The following is an 11,594-nucleotide window of genomic DNA, read 5'->3' as shown; positions in this document are numbered from 1 at the left end:
CATCCATGCTTGTTTGGATCGGGTAGGACTTACAGTTTCTTGGGAATGGACCTGCTCCAAAAACCTTAACCTGGTCACTCATCTGGAAAATGTGGGTCAGATCCAGCATCCGAAGCAAGTCTGGTAGTGTCCATTCCTAAATGCATCATCCATGCAATTTTGGTCCAGGTACGACTTATACTTACTAGAACATGGACTTGCTCCTAAAACTCTACCATGGCACAAATGCTAACCCTGAGGCTGGTGTCAGGGTATAGCATAACTACATCTTGACTTTGTTGAGGTAAGTTCAAGTTCAAAATAAAGCTTTAAGGTAAAAAAAAATTTTGCATTTGAATAACCTTCATCAATATCTCTAATTTGATTGTGATCATTCAACAGGTTAATAGTTATATTAGAATGACTATTTCCAAATATTTCCTTGCTCCAAAAATTTTGACTCTTTCACTCATCCATAAAATGTAGGTTGGATTCAGAATCTAAAGCAAGCCTGGTAATGGATCCATGAAAGATTGGTCAAAATAGGCCTTATAGTTACTTGGAAATGAGACTAGCTCAAAAAACTTTTAACCTAGTCACTCATATTAAAAATAAAGGCCAGATTCAGCATCCGAGGCAAGCCTGGTAGTGTACTTCCATATATTTTATTTTGGATGTACATGTTCGATTCTTGTAAGTTTGGTCAAAATACTTGGAAATGACACCTGCTTCAAAAACATTAACCTGATCATTCTTTTAAATTAGCTGAAATTGCAGTCTCTGAAACCCTGGTTGGTACAATGAAACATACTTGAAGCATCTTACATGCATCCCTTAGGGGCTAGGGCATAGATGTACTTAAAAAGAAGTCTGCTCCAAAAACTTTCATCTGGGACACCAACACTTGCACTGATCCCATGGGTGTTACTAATATTCCTGTCCACTTCATATTGGTGAGCAAAAAAATGATTAAAATGCATATTTTTTATGCCATCTCTGATTTGATGAATAAATTTATGCAAGTAAAATGTCATGCCGACAACCTCATTTGATTTCCAGCAGAATCCGGAAAGGGGGCAAAACATCAATTGGCTGGGCTATTCCATTTGAGAAAAAAGTGACATTTGGTTGAAATTTAAAAAAAAACTATAATTTTGTCATTTTTCTATTTATGTAAATAAATAATAGTTTATCTTTTATTTGCAAGGTACTCATTGACTTTTTTACTTGCATATGATGTATTAAGGTACAGGAGTACCTCCCTCTTTTTCAAAAGGGAGGGGAGTTTAGTGTGGTATGAGTGTGTGCAGGTATGTGTTAACTTGACACTGTGTGCGATGCGCAAGTGTGAGTAAGTTGTCATCTGTTGTGCATGGTGGTGTGTAGATCTAGTCACTTGTATTGCAGGAGAGATTGCGTATTATAATATCGTAAGTCTTGTATGATTAATGCTGAATACAAATATAAACAATTACTATCATTGTCAGTTTATACATACAATACTTCAACATTCACTCAATCAGTATTTGGAGCACGTCGTTTATATATTTATTTGAACATCAATTAGATTATACATTACAGAGTCCAAATATTTTATAACCAAATTTTGTTTGTTTTGATTGTCTGTTGGAAATTTTCTTTGGTGAAATTGGGAAAACACATACTTATGAATGGAGCAAAAAACAGGTCCCTTTGACACCCTAAAAATGCCTGTCAGTAAAAATATTTGCATTAACAATACACAGTTGATTCAGGGCAAAGTTAACCCCACTTAGGATCTGATGTCCCAAACTAATGCAGAGTCTAAAAGCACAATACATTTTCATACAGTATTTCACTTTTTTGTTTTATAGATTAATTCACCTGTAGGTTTTAAGCTGTCCCTTTCCGCAGCTTAAAAATACTTTATCAACGTTTTATCAATACGTGCATCTGAATCCGACAAATGTTATTTCAAATAATGTTAACTGTTTTCCCCCAACCAACTCACCTGACCGTCCACTGACGCCAGTTTTGCTGTTCGCGCCACATGTCAAAATTTAAAACTCACAATTTCGATCCCGATGCAAATAAATTACAAATGCATGCAAGAAACAAATAATAAATTTATGTATTAATCAATCCCCCAATTATAAAACAATTTTAGCAGTTAATCTAGAATATGCTCTACCTCTGGGCAGGACAAAATATTTATGTCTCAAACCTGTCTTGTTATATAAGCGACATTGCTAGGTTACTGGAAGGGGGGGGGGGGTCTGAGATAATTTTTTTAAAGAAATAAATGCGTTTCAATTTTTCATGTATTCGGTTGATTTTTATGGATTCTATTGCATTTTGAAAATGTGAAAAACCTCTTAACCGAAAGCCTTTTTTATTTTAATGCATATTTGCAAGATTAAATGCGACGAATATATCCTGTCCTATTTATTCCCTTGTAACTACATTTCCCCTAAAATTGCAGACTATTTTGTGTCATTTGTAAAACTATCTACAGCTGTCTAAGGAGATCTGGAAGTTGTGTCGTTTGACCACTGACCAGGGAAAATACCCTTTGAAAATGGCGGGGATGTCAAAATATACAACCTTCCTCAGAGAAATTAAACAAATTCTTAAACATTTTTTATTACAACAGCTTTAGAATATTTACCTCAATTTTTGATCATCTCTGGGCTCCTGTAATGCACTTTCGACTGAAAAATGTAATGAACTGATCTGAAAGTCTGCTGCGCAGTTACCTGTTACTGCTTTGTGAATTCAGTTGTGAATTATGTTCAAACATCATGCTCACGTGATTTAATTACGTATTCATCATTCATTACACTACTGCGGTCATTAAATCGTGAAATATAAACTAACGCTGCGACTACACAATTTTTTTATTACATGTATATTGTAAATTTCAACAGAAAATCTTGTGCGTGGGTATTTTAATAAACTTTTTAAAATTACAGTCATGAATTACATTTATATGTAAAAGTTCATTCTCTATCCAGAGTTGTCGTTCCCGCTACGCTCCCACATACACCTCTTTCAACGCTTGTTTTACAAGATACTTGGAAAAATTGTAAATGATTAAAAATTGTATTAATAGTCGTTTATAATTATATTTCTCATCGGAAAACAATATTTTTTATAATTTGTTACACCTTAAAAGGATTTTTTAATTAAGATTTTAATTTTTACTCCGCAAAATAGTTCCCTTAAAACTTTGAAAATAAGTCGTTTTGAGGGAATATATGTTTGAAATAAATGATGAATTATCATCTTTATCAATAATTACACCAATTAATTACGAGTATAACTTCAAATTTTCACCATTTAAAATTTGTACAAGAATCTCAACGAGCACCCAGAGGTGTAGTGAGCTTTGCGGAAGTTCTGGTTAGAGAATGTGTAACAGTTACAACGAAGCGCATTGAAGTGGTAAAATTTTCCGTTTGGAAGAAACGTTCTGAGTCATATTTGGAACGTCAATTATAACATAATGACACGCCAATCGCATCATCTCGGGTTTTTCCGTCAGAGGTCGGAAAAACAACCTCGAATGTATTAACATCACCGGATATTAAAAATTTATACATTTCCTGTTTATTCAAATACAATGAAGCGCATAGAAGTGGTAAAATTTCCCGTTTGAATGGAACGTTTTGAGCTATCTTTAGAATGTTGATTGTCATACAATGACACGCCCATTTCTTAAGAAAGGAAAAACCGGTCAAATGGTTCATTCGAATACCTGTAGAACAAGTATTCCATAAATATAATAACCAATCAAATTGACGGTCTACATAAACACAGAATTAGCACGTGTTCGACCAATACATTTGTTATGGAAACTCCAATAAACATGATAAATTCATAATACAGAAGCTGTAACTCTCTAAATCTCTCTTATAATTTTAAAAATCTCCATTTCAGTGAAACTCATGTTGCTTTTTTGTCCTAAAATATTAAGACGAATACTAAAGAAATGGGCGTGTCATTCTGTAATAATTGACGTTCAAAACATGACTCAGAACGTTTCATTCAAACGGAAAATTTTACCACTTCAATGCGCTTCATTGTATAGGATAGACTGAGTTAGAAGTCCCTTCTATGGTATGTTTTAGGTAATATCATTACATTGAATAAAGTTAAACTCCATATTCCACAGATAAAAGGTCTCCATGCATTTATTTCAAAGATCGTGAAAAGGGAGGGTTGTAATGGCGTCTACCATATACATTCGAGGTCGTTTTTCCGCTAGTCGGAAAGGCCCGAGAAGTTGCGATTGAATGACACGCCCATATTTTTAGAAACAAGAAAGAAATATTCGTCGTAATGTTTTAGGGCACCCCATTCTTCGCGACAAGCAACATAGTAAGTCACACTGAAATGGAGCTTTAAAAAATTAGAAGAGAGAGTGAGAGACTCCCCGCTTCTGTAATACTCAAATTGCAACGAATATGTAGATATTTTTGAACTTATCATGTCTATTTAAGTTACCACAACACATGTTTCGGTCGAACACGTGTTTACTCGGTGTTTATTTAGACCGTCAATTTGATTGGCTATTATATTTATGGAAAACCTGTTATACAGGTATTCAAATAAACAAATTGACCGCTTAATCCATTTCTAAACATTTCTAAAGGAAACGGGCGTGCCCTAAAATGACAATAAACGTTCTAAAGATAGCTCAAAACGTTCCATTTGAATGGAAAATTTTACCACTTCAATGCGCTTCATTGTATATTTATTCAAAATAATATACCGGTATAAACATACATTGTAGACGGTAAAATATTCATGAATATACTTTAATATATATGGCATATCAATCTATAATTGCTTGCATGCTTATTTTGAGTGCAGAATACCAAGTCATAATTATATTATATTTCAAGATTAGAACATAACCTACTTATTCAGCCAATCAAATGCTTCTATTTCTCGCGAAGAATCGATTCTTCATGGTGAAGAATTCTTCTATTTCTGAAATATTTAACGGTGTCTGATTGGTTCAGTTGACAGTTACAGTTATTTGACCAGTTCCGAATAAGAAACGGAATCGGCGGTGCTATCAATATACGAGGCATTATTTCAAAATTTACATTTTCATATGATATTTCACTTTTTTGTCAAGGTAGTTCAGTGAGTTGTTGAATTAAATATTGTTTAATAAAAGTTCAGTCTTCCCCTCCAAAAAAATTTTTCGCAAGTTAACATAGGTGTCTTTTTTACCAGTTACGAATAAGCCGACGAGTTCCGAATAACCCAGCGGTACCCATTCAATTTAACCCTAAATTAACAAATATACTTCCCACACATTATCCTTTGGAATGCCTAAGAAAAGTTAAATTAATTGCTTATCAATAAGTTATTTGTATTTCCAAAGGATAAAGAAAACTAGGGGTACTGTGAACACTGAACTCGCTGATACATGTACCTCACGCCTCCTATATGATTCTTTGGCAGACTCGAAATAAGTGTCAGATCAAAAAGTCAAAATAAGAGGTCACATGTACAATGGCACAATATGTAATAAAGAATCCATTATAGTATCATTAAATTTTATTAAGTGGAATGGAGGAATTGCGGATAAGAGATAGATATACTAGTACCCTTCAATATTAGAAAGAATGGCAGTATCCATGGTATGCTAAGGGAACCCAAATTATGTGCCATATCAAAAAATAAAAACAGAAGGTGTCTTTTGGCACTTTTTAACAAAGATTGTGTGAAAGTTTCATTAAAATTCTGTGAAGCCTCATTTAATTTCATTCAGTGGTAGAAGAGGAGTTGTGGATAAGAAATGGGTACCCTAAAGCCTATCAAGGACGGACGTACAGACAGACGGAGGGACATACAGACGGATAGATGGGCAAAAATAGCATCACTATATACCAATCCCACTGCTTGCCAAGTGGGGTATAATAAGTCACGATTTCAATGAAGAAAACAACGAAGAATAAATTAATGATAGTGTTTAAAATGGGTATCCGGAACTAGTAAATTGATTACACAAAAATGTTCCAATATCTTCCAGTGTTCTAAATATTTAGTTTAAACAAGCTTTTAGTATTTGTTAGAGTACATATCAAACTTACTTTTGATACCTAGAATGTTGTTTTGTGTGAAAAATTGGTGTCTCTACAGAGGTCTTTCTGCAGACTTACGCGTCGCGATGATTCATATTTCTTGCATCGTAAAAGTATGTCGACTCTTTCAAGTACGATAACGAAACCAAACTGACAGCAAAAAGTCAAAACTTGGCATAATTCAAACACTAATAAATAAGCCTTCTTACTATAGGTATCAATTTATTTTTACACCTTTGAATGTATTAATCATCTGCTCTTAAGTTTATAATTATTCGGAACTGGCCAAACGACTGTATATGGGTGTGTCTTCGTTGGATTTTGTTCAGCACACAAAAAGAAACTATTCAAAGCCACGTGCTGTTTACAATGATATTTAAACTTTCTAGGCCTTGCTACACTTTTTTTCCACTGTAATCTTTTGCCGCCTTTCTGAATATTATTTTTTTCACATTTCGGTACAAACAGAAAATACAACCATCGTCATGTATATAAGAGATGAACTTTGTCTTTGAATACAGATTTAAGTCACAATTTTCATCAAATTTTTATTTGACCCTAGACAGCGATACCCTATCCTGCTGAATAGGGTCTTGTCATCTTAACACAATCATTTTTCAAAAATATAGATTCTTGTTACAAGGATATTCATTAGTTCAGTAGCTTTAATATCTTCCCTATACCATTTCCCCAGTTAATCACTTACATAGCATCGTTTTTTTTTCAATACCAATTTCTTCCAGTTCCATTTAACCCCGTACAAAACTACATTACCTTCATATTCATATACTGTAGTAAAAAGTGGCAAGGGGGGTCAGCCTTTCAATGAACATTTTCGATAGTAAAAGTTATGTCTAGAACCCCCCCCCCCCCCCACCCTGTTGCTACGTGCCTGAATCAAGCTATTTCATAAAATCCCGTGCTAACCTGAATAGGTTGGGAGTCCATTCTGAAACCGCGTGTGTTCGATTTTGATTGCGCGCTCGATATGTACAACGAGCGGTCAAGTTGAGCCTTATATCTGACACAGCCGTGGGAGGAGTTTATTTTTAATCCATTCAATTGATTGGCTGAGGTTCTGTTCTAAGTCAGTAAGATCATATGAAGAGAAATCTTCGTGAAAATATAAACTATTCTTCGTGACGAAGATTTCTCTTCATATGATCTTACTATTACTTAAAAGCATGGCCTAGACTCCCAATCATAGTAGGACTAGGACACAATAAATAGGCCAAGATTTTTCCTCAAATTCAATTTTTCTGAAACTTTGATACCAGGTATTTTGTTCTAGGATACAAAATCTCTCTTTATATATGATATGAAAGAAATTCAACCACACATTTTTTGCCTACATAGTCTGAAATATGACCTATCATTTAGTAAAAAAAAGTATTTCTTAAAAAAAAAATAAGTGGTCCATCCGGGACCTGAACTCAGGACCTCTCACATGCGAAGCGAGAAACATACAATGAAGCGCATTGAAGTGGTAAAATTTTCTGTTTGGATGGAACTTTTTGAGCTATTTTTAAATACGCCCATTTCTTTAGAAAGGAAAAATCGGTCAAATGATTCAATCGAATACCTGTAGAACAGGTATTCCATAAATATAATAGCCAATAAAATTGACGGTCTACATAAACACCGAGTAAGCACGTGTTCGACCGATAGATGTATGATGCTTACTCCAATAAACATGATAAAATCATAATTATGTACAAATTCGTTGCAATGCGTGTTTTACAGAAGCGGGGACTCTACATTTAGCTCTTTCTTATTTAAAAATCTTCAGTGTAACTCGTGTTGCTTGTTGTGGAAAGTGGGGTGTCCTAAAATATTACGACGAATATTTCTTTGGTTTATTCCCCGAACGTCTAAAACCTATATAAACAGTATAATTATCACACTCAATTAAGAGGCCCTCTGAGGGGCACAGGTAGAGTTTACCTGTGTTATCTTGATTTGATATTCTAAGTCAAATATATTTATTTTTCTGAGAAAGTTATCTTGATTTAATATTCCAAATCAAATATATTTATTTTTCTGAGAAAGAATATGAACCAAACCATAATTTATTTGATTAAATAACTCTATTTCAAGACACCAAACAAGTGTTTTTTTCATATGAATATTTTTATTTCAGTACATTTCTTTACAAGCACTATGACACAATGTATGTAAAGTGATGACAAGTTTATTATTTACAAATATTTAATTTTTAAAATTCATGAAACACTTTGAGCACTCTTCATTAAAATCACATTTTAAGTACTATTTAATACGCTTTTCATATCTTATATTAATATGGGAAGCAGAGTTTATATCACTTCGGTTCTATACATTTATTAGCACTTTTTTCACATTTTTTGGGTTTAATCTCTCATCTCATAAGCTCAGATTTTGAGGCTGGGACAGGTGTAAAATGAGCCATCACAGAAAAAGTCTTATCTAACTTTCAAAGTGAACTGATCTAACCAGTCTCAATACCAATTATTCATAATTTATGTTGTTAGTTGAAATTATATTCAAAATTCACAGTAGTGATTTGTTTTCAAATTATTGAATGCTACATGTATGCTTCTTTGTACATTTTCACAAATGCATAAAATAAAATTAATAGTCTTAAGATTTAAGTTTTATCATGGAGACTTAAAACGATTTTGAAAATGATAAATTGTTATTACATTAAATGTATTCAGAGTAAATGCTTAAAACTTGAGCTAAAAACGGACATGAAAATTATTAAGTACTATAAAAAAATAAAAGAATTCAACGGATGTATTGAAAAAAATTAAATAAAATATATCTATAATGTCAAGATCAATTAGCACAATAAAATAAACTTTCTTCTAATTTAAATGAAGGTAGTTTTATGCTACAAAATTAAAATAAATACTTTAAAAATTTGAGTAGAAAAATATTTTTAACATTTGAAAAACATTTAATTCAATTTATAGGAATTATTGGTAAGATTTTTGAAACATTGATTAATATAGATTGACCAAAATACCTTGTAAATACTTTGAAATTTGAACAACATTTAATTCATTTTATAGGACTTATCGCTAAGATTTTTCCAATATAACTTACAAGTCTTTGAAACAGTCATATAAATGCAGGTAGTTTATTCATACAGTTTAAGACACAGGTAACACAGGTAAACTCTACCTGTGCCCCTCAGAGGGCTTCTTAATTGAGTGTGATAATTATACTGTTTATATAGGTTTTAGACGTTCGGGGAACACACCATTTCTTTCTCGTTTCTAAAGAAATGGGCGTGTCATTATGTTATAATTGACGTTCAATACATGACTCAGACCGTTTCATCCAAATGGAGAATTTAACCACTTCAATGCGCTTCATTGTACCACTAGACCACGGAATCGCTTTACATGGCATTAAGTATATGTAGAAGTGAAGTCACATACATGTAGATATTCATGTTCGGTATTGTCAAAATTTTACACAAGCCATGGTGTTTGATTTATTTAGCCTTTATTAAATTAAACAGTTCTAATAGATGTAATAAGAACAAAATGTCCGCCGAGAACCTGTTTTATACGCAATAACTCTCCTCATGCCCCTGTGCTAAAAATAGCGACATGTAATACTATAAATACTAATAAAACAAACGGAGCGGGGCACTTTGAGAGGGGTGAGAGAGGTCCTAGGGAGTTTTGGTATAAAATTACATTGCATAAGCTCAAAATCTTCTTGAAATATCGCCCGGAAATGATAGTGTTACACACAGACAGAATGTATAAATACGACCCTGAACTTTGACCTTTTGACCTCAAAATCAATAGGGGTCTTCATTAGGCCACAGGGAGTTGCTATGTAAAATTTCATTGCAACAGCTCAAATGGTTCTAGAGATATCGTGTGGAAACGAAAGTGTTACAACAGACAGAATTTGCTTATTTATGACCTTGACCTTTGACTTTTTGACCTCCAAATCAATAGGGTCTTCTTTAGTCCATAGGGAGTTGCTATGCTAAATTTCACTGGAAAAGCTCAAAGGGTTCTCGAGATATCGTGTGGAAACGAAAGCGTTACAGACAGACAGAAAGACAGACGGACGGACAAACCCAAATTAATATCCCCCACATTTCAAGCGGGGGACAATAATTGGGATGGGCGACCAAGCTCCAAGACCATATAAATTGAAAATAGACTTAAGTCAAAATTTAGATTTTGACTATTTTAATTATTATTAAATGAACATGCCTAAAAACTTTCAAGTTTGTTAGATATTTGAATACAAATATACCTTGAAAATTGTGTTTCACTTTGAAATTTATTTTAAAAGTTACACTTTACACGAAAGGCACTTTTTGGACTAAATCGAAATATTCAAATGTTTGAATTTAATGCAGAAACACATTGTCAATTGTTTGATACATATATATTAAGTGTTTTGAATTATGGTTGTGAAATTTGGGGTTTCCACAAATCACCTGAAATAGAGCGCATACATCTTATGTTCTGTAAAAATTTGCTAGGAGTTAAAAGATCTACATGTAGTTATATGGTTTATCGTGAATTGGGTCGATATCCACTAATCATATCGAGAAAAATCAGAATAATGAAATACTGGTGTAAATTGCTTCATACAAATAATTGTATATTGAAATCTTCCTATGAATATCTATTGCACAATGCAGAAAGTAAATTACATTCTAAAATTAATTGGGCAAGGGATGTTAAAGATGAATTGTTTAGAATGGGACTTGGAAATTTTTGGTTTAAGCAAGATTCTATTAATACAACACAGTTTATATCTTTGTACAAGGAAAGACTGTTGGATAATTACCTTCAAGATTGTAATGCTTTTTTTCGAAAATTCAACAAAATGTTTTTTGTACAAACACATTGTGTGTGACAATTTTTCAAAAATCCATGTATATTTGACAAAATCTATTTATTCTATATTGAAGAAAAATATTACAAGAATAAGGCTTTCTTCCCATAACTTAAGTATAGAAGCAGGAAGATATCAGAAAACTGATAGAAGCAATAGATTATGTCAATTTTGTAATAATCACTGTATAGAAGATGAATATCATGTTTTACTTGAATGTCCTAATTATGAAACTTTAAGGAAAAAATATATCAAACCATATTATTTCAGATCACCAAATATGTACAAGCTTACTCAGTTACTCAGCTCTCATGATGTTAGGGTTTTAATTGGTTTAGGGAAATTTATTCTCCATGCCATGAAATTAAGAAATAATGAATAATATAATCCATATGTATTCATGTATTATATACTATAATAATAGTATTTTTTCATTTAAGAATTGAGAATTAGAAGCATATTGTATATCTGTTACAAGAAACAATGAATAATATAATTCATATATATACATGTACTATATGCTATAATAATTTTTCATGTAATAATGGAGAATTGGAAATATATAATTGTATATCTGTTACAAGAAATAACGAATAATATAATTCATATGTATTCATGTTTTACTGAGTATATCATGCTATAATAATTTTTCATATAATAATGGAGAATTTGAAATAT

This window comes from Saccostrea cucullata, unplaced genomic scaffold (assembly GCF_032062105.1).
Source record: "Saccostrea cucullata isolate Sc308-1 unplaced genomic scaffold, CSIRO_AGI_Scuc_v1 ctg724, whole genome shotgun sequence".
Classification (NCBI taxonomy): domain Eukaryota; kingdom Metazoa; phylum Mollusca; class Bivalvia; order Ostreida; family Ostreidae; genus Saccostrea; species Saccostrea cuccullata.
Note: the sequence above shows the minus strand (reverse complement) of the source record.